Source organism: Trichechus manatus, unplaced genomic scaffold (assembly GCF_000243295.1).
Source record: "Trichechus manatus latirostris isolate Lorelei unplaced genomic scaffold, TriManLat1.0 scaffold00202, whole genome shotgun sequence".
In the NCBI taxonomy this organism is placed as follows: Eukaryota; Metazoa; Chordata; class Mammalia; order Sirenia; family Trichechidae; genus Trichechus; species Trichechus manatus.
The window spans coordinates 492820-501758 of NW_004444138.1; the positions used below are offsets into that span (position 1 = coordinate 492820).

The window sequence follows — 8939 nt, forward strand, 5'->3', positions numbered from 1 at the left end:
TAGCGACCCTACAGGACAGAGTAGAACTGCCCCATAGGGTTTCCAAGGAGTGGCTGGTAGATTGGAACTGCCGACCTTTTTGGTTAGCAGACTGAGCTCTTAACCACTGTGCCACAAAACAAAAAAAAACAGTACTTGTACAACATAGTGGAGAATACTGACCGCAATATTGGAAGTAAGTGTAGGCAAACCAAAACCCTGGCACCTATCATGCGCCACCTTTTCTGAGGGAGGCTGTCAGTTACAGGCTCTTCCTGCAGAGAACTTGGTTTTGCAACTAACTCCACACCTGCAGGAGCCTGGACTGTATGGGTGACATCTACATCCCCCAGCTGTGGAGCACCAACACCCACCACCACAGGATGCAGGCCATGCTGTCACGCTCCACTGCCACACACAGGAGGGGACCCTGGCGAGGGACAAGGTGGGCAGAACCCTGGGGAGAAGAAGCAGGTAACCTCCAACGGAAACAAAGCTGGGACCACCTCTCCCCACAGTAAACGCCCTCTGGGGAGAGGTCTTCGCAGTGCCTGACGTAGGCGAAGGGGCTGATTCCGGGGCTCCCAGCGCTGGGAGGGGCCTGGGCAGGGAGCAGCCCACAGTTCCAACGCCAGTCTCTCAGCCTGCTGCGACCCTGGTAAGGTGCCTCTCCTTCCCGCGTCTGCTTCACGTGTGAAATGAGTCCTGAACTCGGTCCTCCCAACAGGCCCTTAGGGGTCAGGCACACTGTGATGATCTCACTAGCGTTACTGGCTACTCAAGAACGGAGCGTGCAGTATGCTGTCAGGATGCTTTTGAAGTTTACAGAAGTAAATGGGAGAGCCGTGAGGAGCTGCTGGACAGGCACTGCGCCAGCGCTGTCATCTCCACCTCTACCTCTACCCCCCACCTACGCCTCTTCTCTTCCTCCCTCTGTCCCTCTCTTCCTCCCTCCCTCTCTCCCTCCTCCAGATCTTTTTGTAAAAGAAATAAGTAGAAATAAGCTTCAGCAGAAGCTCTTCCATCCCATTCCCCTCTGGAACACCCCAGAAGTAACCACTATCCTGAAAATGATACATGTATCAATTTCCTATGCATACTTTATATATGTATAGTATATAAATCTAAACATATATTATAACCTATATATAAATATGTATACTGCATAATTATATACATATACATTATATATACGTCTCAACTTCCTATGCTTACTTTATATATGTATAGTAAATAAATCTAAATATATAACCGATAAATATATATACTGCATAATTATATACATATACATTCTATATACATGTATCAACTTCCTGTGCATACTTTACATATGTATAGTATATAAATCTAAATACCTATTATAACCTATATACAAAATATATATATTACATAATTATATACATATACATTATATATACATGTATCAACTTCCTATACATACTTTATATATGTATGGTATGCAAATCTAAATACATATCATATCCTATATATAAATATATATACAACATAATTATACACATATACGTTGTATACATATACATATGCCAACTTCCTATACATACTTTATACTTGTATATTATATATATATAAAATTATAAATACACATTATTTAAGAGCTCAGCAGCTAAGCAAAAGGTCAGCAGTTTGAATCCACCAGCTGTTCCCTGCAAACCCTATGGGGCAGTCCTACTCTGTCCTATAGGGTCACTATGAGTTGGAATCAACTCAATGGCAACGGGTTATATATAAATATACATACTATATAATTATGTATATATTTTATACATGTACCAACTTCCTATGCATACTTCATGCATGTATAATATATAAATATAAATACATATTATAGCCTATATACAAATATATATACTACATAACTATATGGTTAAGAGCTTGGCTGCTAACCAAAAGGTCAGCAGTTCGAATCCACCAGATGCTCCCTGGAAACCCTATGGGGCAGTTCTACTCTGTTCTGTAGGGTTGCTATGAGTCGGAATCCACTCAACGGTAATCGGTTGGGTTTTTGTCATCTTCCTATATGTATATATAATATAAACATAAATATTATACCTTATATATACAGTACATAATTTTATGTTTTTATACTTGTATCAATCTCCTATACATATTTTAATACTTTCACCATATCAACTATACATATTATTTTGTGTTTTTAAAGTTAACATAAATGGTATCTAATTTGCTTTTGGCATCTCGCATATTTTCAAAGTTTATCCAAATTAATTTATGTAGATCTATTCGGTCATTTTACAACCCTTAGGCATTTCCCTGTGTGAATATACACAACTTACTTATGATGGACATCCTGCGTCCACGTCCCTGTGCACACATAGAGGAGTCTGAGTTGGCTCACAGCCCTGGTTGCACAGTGGGAACACCTGAGAGACTTAAAAATGACCGCTGCCTGGTCTCACCTGCAGAGATTTTGATCTAATTAGTCTAGAGTGCAGCCAGAACATCAGTCTTCAAAAGCTCCCCAGGTAATTCTAATGTGCAGCCAATGTTCAAATCAATTGCCCCAGGGCTTTGCTACTCTTTGGAGGTCCTGGCACCCAGCAGCATCAGCATCACCTGGGAGCTAGTTAGAAATGCAGAGTTCCCAGGCCCCACCCAGACCGGCTGAATCACAGCCTGCATTTTCACAAGATCTTCCGGTGATTCATGGACACGTAAAATGTGGCGCGAGAAGGGCTGGACTAGGGCGTGTACCTAGATGTGGAATTGCTGTATCATAGGGCATGCACGTCTTTAACTTTACCGGTTAGTATTGGATTTCAACCAATTTATAACATTCATACTCTTGATCAGCGATCAGCACATAGCATCTGGAAATAAAGGAGAACTCTGATTGTGCTACAAAGAACAGATACGGAAACTCAACTCTAGTGTTGATAGGAAGGTGTGCATACCCCTTTGTAATCCAAACACATGGAAGCATTATGTTAGTTTGTGAAATGTTAATGTGTATACAGAAGGTTCACTTTGTCCAACCCACTGAAGTTAAAATGGCTCTTTGCCATTGGGTCACGATTTCGTTGTCAGGGATGATAAACTCAAAAATCTATCATTTTAATAAAATTAGATTTTTTCTTTTTTTTCATGGCATGGTATGATTCCTCATTATACCAAAACTGATGATATCAGGGCCTTAGGGCACCGTTACATTCAAGTCTTCTTCATCCTGGTTCTGTACAAAGGATAGTTCCAACAGGCTTCACAGATAGAAGACCCTGCCTTCCACACACCCCCACCCCAAGTCATTTCCTATAAATTCTGTCACTAGGCATTACCCAGGCCTTCCTCTTTGTTTGGTTTTGTTTTGCTTTTAGCAACACAGAAAGATGTTGTGTGTGTGTACGTGTGTGTGTGACTATTTCTAGGAATCAGTTCATTCTGGAAATGGATTTTCTTCTCAATGGTGGAACCAGGTCTTTTCAACACGATATATAAACATCTTGCCTGAAAGCCACTGTGTTCTGTAATACTGTATTTTCTTATAAGATGGCGAAATAACATCATTGGAAAACAGCCAAGAAAGAAATCCCATCTCTCCATTACCTACCGGTGCGCCCTGTGATTGGTTTCCCCAACAAGCCCACGGTTATCAAGGCTCCATCAACTTTCCTTTAAAGGAATCATGTGCAAGACCCCAGAGACCCATGGAATGGCCATTCTCATGTACAGCTGGTTTTGGTATAAATCTCTGCAACCTCTTCTGATGAATGATTTTGGAATACATTTCAAATGTCTTTAAAAATGTGCATAGTCCCTGACCTAGAATTTCCACTTCTAGAAATTTACCCTAAGGAAATGATACAGGATGTGCATAATGACTCGTTTTCAAGGATGTTCTTTGTAGTGTTGTTTATAATAGCAAAACACTGGAAACACCCTAGATGTCCGGCAGAAAGAGGACTAGTTGAGTTGTGGTACATTTAGGAATGATCCTGTGATATGGAAGAGCTAAAAACTACACTGCTGAAACATTTCTTGATAGAAAAAGATGTTCAAAGTAGATTAAATAAAAAGGATTCCAAGCAGTATTGAAATATAATTATATTTTAAATATAAATATATGCATAGAAAGAAGTATGGAGGGATACGTAGGAAAATGCGAAGTACTATCTCTGGGGAAAGAAAAATGAGGGATTTTTAGATTTTTCTTGCAATTGTATTTTCTTTTTTTGTCTATAATCAACATATAATACTTGAGTTAAAAAGTTATTTACATGCATAGAAACAGAGGTGTATTCGTGGCTACCAGGGGCTGAGGCGAGCAGGGGTTAAGAGCTATCACTTAAGGGCTGCTGAGTTTCTGTCTGGGGAGATGGAAACCCTTTGGAAATAGACAGTGGGGATGGCTGCACAAGGTGGTAACTCTAACGTCACTGAATTGTACACTGACAAATAGTTACAGTAGTAGTTTTTGTTTTATATATATTTTATCACAATAAAATTTTAAAAAGTTATTTATAAGAAATATGTTATAAATATTTTATTCTCCTTTATGTTCCAAACTCAAAACATGGTCTTACCTAGGATTTTTTTAATGTGTTATTTTCATAAAAATTCTACCCAAAAAAAAAAAAAACCAAACAAACAATCCCATTGCCGTTGAGCCAATTCCGACTCACAGCAACCCTATAGGACAGAGTAGAACTGCCTCATTCGGTTTCCAAGGAGCAGCTGGTGGATTTGAACTGCTGACCTTTTGGTTAGCAGCCTGAGCTCTTAACCACTGTACCACCAGGGCTCCAAAATTCTTTCAATAGTATAAAAATTTAATCTCATCTGCTTTTACATTTTGCTAATTGCTTTATTTGAAAATAATAAAATGGCATGAAGCTGGGTCATTTCTGTATCCTTTTGTGATATGATCGCCACTCTTCCGCCTTCTATTTAAGTGAAGAATGTTGAGAGCAAAATATGGCCATTCAGTAAATGATGGTGTTCCTTTCCTGACTGGTCCGCAGACACTACTCTTCCAGGCCTCCTCTAACGATGCTGCAGTGGAGATCAGTTTGCGAGAGAGAAGCCCAAACACCTCGGAGTGAAGCTCCCTAGTTCCCTGAGCCCTGCTGTCCTCGTGGGTGTTATTTCCAGCCTTCCCCCACCTCTTCATCCTGCAGTGACATACCGGCCATCTCCTGTGACTGTGCCCATACGCCACCCACTGCTTGGAGGACAAAGTCCTTCTTGTATCCTCACTGTGATGGTTAATTTTATGTGTCCACTTGGTTTGGTCATGGTGCCCACATGTTTGGTCAAACGCTAGTCTTGGTGTTGCTGTGAAGGTATTTTGTTGATATGATTAATATTTACAATGGGTTGGCTCTAAGTAAAGAAGATTGCCCTCTCTGATGTTGGTGGGCCTGATCCAATCACTTGAAGCACTTACGAGCAAAAACTGAGAAGGAAGAAGAAGAAGGAATTTCCACAAGAAGAAGGAATTCTCTCTCAAGACTGTAACATAGAAATCCTGCAGGACTTTCCAGCTTGCCTGACCTACAAATGTTGGACTTGCCCATCCTAGTAGTCATATGAGGCCATTCTTTAAAATCGCTCTCTCTCGTGTGTGTGTATGCATGTGTGTGTATGTGTGTACAGATAGACAGATATGAGTGTTGCAACTACAGATGGCATTTTTTAGGGTTACAGTCAGCGTGTTGGAGGCCCACGTTTGGTCCAGCTTGTTATGAGTTTCCTAGGACTGCTATAGCAAAGTACCACAGCAACTGAGTTTTATTCTGTTACAGTTCTGGAGGCTAGAAGTACACTTCAACATGCCAGCTGGGCTGTGCTCCCCTCTGTCTTGACTCTCCTAGCTTCTGAGGCTTTACAGATACATCTTCACACAGCCATCCTTTCTCTGCTGTTACTCTGTGTCTGTTCTCCTCTTCTACAAGGACGCCACTCATGTTAGATTAGGACCCATTTAAACTGATAACATCTTCAAAGACCCTATTTCCCAACAAGGCCACCTTCACAGGTGCCAGGGCTTAGGAGTTCAACATATCTTTTAGGAGGACCCAATCTAATCTGTAACACAGCTCACCCTTCAACTTTACAGAGAGTCCCAGGACTATCTCCCTGGTGCCCTCCATGGCTCAAGATATCTCAGCAAAGCTTTTCTGCTTCTATCACACCACGCCATCGGGGAAGGGGGCTTGGGAGCCCCAACAAGGTTCCATAAGCCCTATCTCCTCCCATGGCACACACTATGCATGTGAAGTAGAAAGAGAGGGAAGTGGCAGAGTGAGCCCCAGCTGAGGTACCACCTTTGGCTGTGTTTAGGTGTGCCATCTTTAGCCTCCAGGTGTGGCTCAGGACCCATTACCTAACTTTACATCGATGCCTCATTTACCTCTTCTATAAAATAAGAACGTGTGTAGAATTCTAGGGCCTAAGGATGACTCCAGCGTCGCTGGGTGGTGCAAAAAGTTTGTGCTCGGCTATTTACTGAAACGTTAGGGGTTCGAATCCACCCAGCAGCACCCAGCACCCAGCAGAAGAAATGCCTAGTGATCTACTTCTGTAAGATACAATCACTGTAAATCCTATGGAGCTCAGTTCTACTCAGCAACACTTGGGGTTGCCATGAGTGGGAGTCAACTCTATGTCAACGGGTTTTTTTTTTTTTTTTAAGATGCCTCCAGTAGGATGAGAACTAGGATTTAATCTAACTCAGTTAAGAGTAACTGAACATTTACTGAGTAATAGTACAAAGGGGATTCAGAGGTGACCAAGACAGAGAGGTGATGAGACTCTACTGAGGGAGGCAGCCTTGGACACTCCCCACAGAGCAGAATTAAGTCTTGTTATCCCAGCAGGAAGTGGGAGTACAGAGATGTAGCAATTGATCCCAAACAGGAGGAAGGGAGACAGCTTCCCTGGGGAGGGCTGGAGATGAGCCTGGATGAACGAGAAGAATTTTGACACAAGTAGAGCAGACCCTGCATTGTGCAAATGGTTAAGTGCTTGGCTGCTAACTGAAAAACTGGAGGTTCTAGTGCCTTGGAAGAAAGGCTGGATGATCTACTTCTGAAAGATCAGCCACTGAAAGCCCTATGGAACACAGTTCTACTCTAACATACAGTGGTTCGCCATGAGTCAGAGTTGATTTGTTGGCAACTGGGAGGTAGGTGGGTAGGGTGACCGAAGTAGAGAAGCTTTTTAATTTAAGAGAATAGCTTGAGCCAGCTTCATGCCCATAAAAAAACAACCAAACCAGTTGTCACTGAGTCGATTCTGACTCATGGTGACCCTATGTGTATAGGGTAGAACTGTGCTCCACAGGGTTTTCACAGCTGTGAGTTTTTGGAAGCAGATCACCAGGCCTTTCTTCCAAGATGCCTCTGGGTGGGCTCAAACAGCCAATCTTTCAGTAAGTAGTCAAGTGCTTAGCCATTTGCACCACCCAGGGAAACTTTTATACCCACAGAACCACAAAATATCAGATATACACAGGAAGAAGTAAGAACTTATGTGTGGCTGGAGTGCAAGGCCTAAGAGGTAGCACAGTGAAATATGAGAAGGGAGATAAAAGCTGGAGTCAGATCAAGGAAGATCATGAGTATCCTGCTAAGGAGGCTGGACTTTATGATCTAGGAATTTTAGAGTCATTGGAAACCTGAGGAATCAAAAAACTGTTTTAAATTACACCAAGCACAGCAAGCTTGGGGATCTAAAAAAAAAAAAAAAGAAAAAAAGAGGGGAAACTTTATTGGGATCCAGAATACCCATATTTGGGTTCTGATTCCACCATTTACTAGATGCAAATATTCACTTTCCTGAAATGAGTGTGCTTTTTCTGTGAGTAATTAAATGAATGCTAGGGGAATAGAAAAAGTAAATGAGATAATGTGTAGGAAAGCACTTTGCCAGCAATAACACACTGCAGAGAAATAATGTATCAACACACGGGGTTTTGCAGCGCAAGCTCTGTTACAATGAAATAAACAATCCATTATCACTAGGGCAGTCTCTTCCTCTAAGCACAGAAATCTGATTTATCACTTTATTTTAAGAAGCTCTTGGAGGTGCTTCTGTCAGATGACTCATAAGCCACTGAAGATAAGCTGTTTTGTTTTCAAGCCTCAAGTCCAATTGTTTGGAAAATATCTGTGTCATTTCACATTTCATTGACATCAAAATGGTAAACCCTCACAGCACGGGGCGAAAGGAAGAAGCTGTCATTCTCTGAAGTCTCTTATTTGTAACCTGGATTACATGTGTGATACCTAAACGTTTGGAGGCCCCTCAGTGGTGCAAGCAGTTTGCGCTTGACAGCTAACCTAAAGGTTGGTGGTTCAAACCCAACCAGCAGCATCATGGAAGAAAAGACCCGGCGATCTGCTTCCTTAAAGATTATAGCCAAGAAAACCCTGTTGAGCATAGTTCTACTCTGTGTTACAAGGGGTCTCCATGAGTCAGAATTGACTGGATAACAAGTAACAACAACGAAAACAACAACCCAAAAGTTTTACAAATGCCATTTCAGTAAATGGAAACTAAAAAGAAAACAACAAAATCAACAGAAAGAAGAAAGAAAGAAAAGGAAAGGAAAGCATCATGCATCAAGTTGCAGGATTTCACTATTCAGTGTACTGAGTATGGGGGTATGGATGCTGGAAGCTCCAAGTAGTAGATGGGAGGAGGGTTGAAATTTCATTTACATTTCCCTGAAACAGGATTGTGACCTAGTAGAATGCCACTACTGCCAGGAAAATATTAGATATTTCCAATCGGGCAAAAGGGTAATGCATTACCAAAGACATGCTGCGCCTTCATGAAATGAAATGGCTCACACACGCAGACATCCTGTTCCAGAGGCCCTTCTAGAGGAATGAATAAAAGCAAAATTAAACAAGAGCCAAACTGGTGATAATATAAGCCCTGAGTGTCATTTTTCTTGAATGATATCAACGTAAAATATTGGC

The 8939-nt window shown here is 41.5% G+C and overlaps 1 protein-coding gene across 1 annotated transcript in view; it reads right to left on the reverse strand.

Moving 5' to 3' along the window:
- The window catches only part of ERG (ETS transcription factor ERG), a 160194-nt gene that overhangs the window by 28794 nt on the left and 122461 nt on the right, over positions 1 to 8939 (reverse strand). The window lies entirely within an intron of this gene.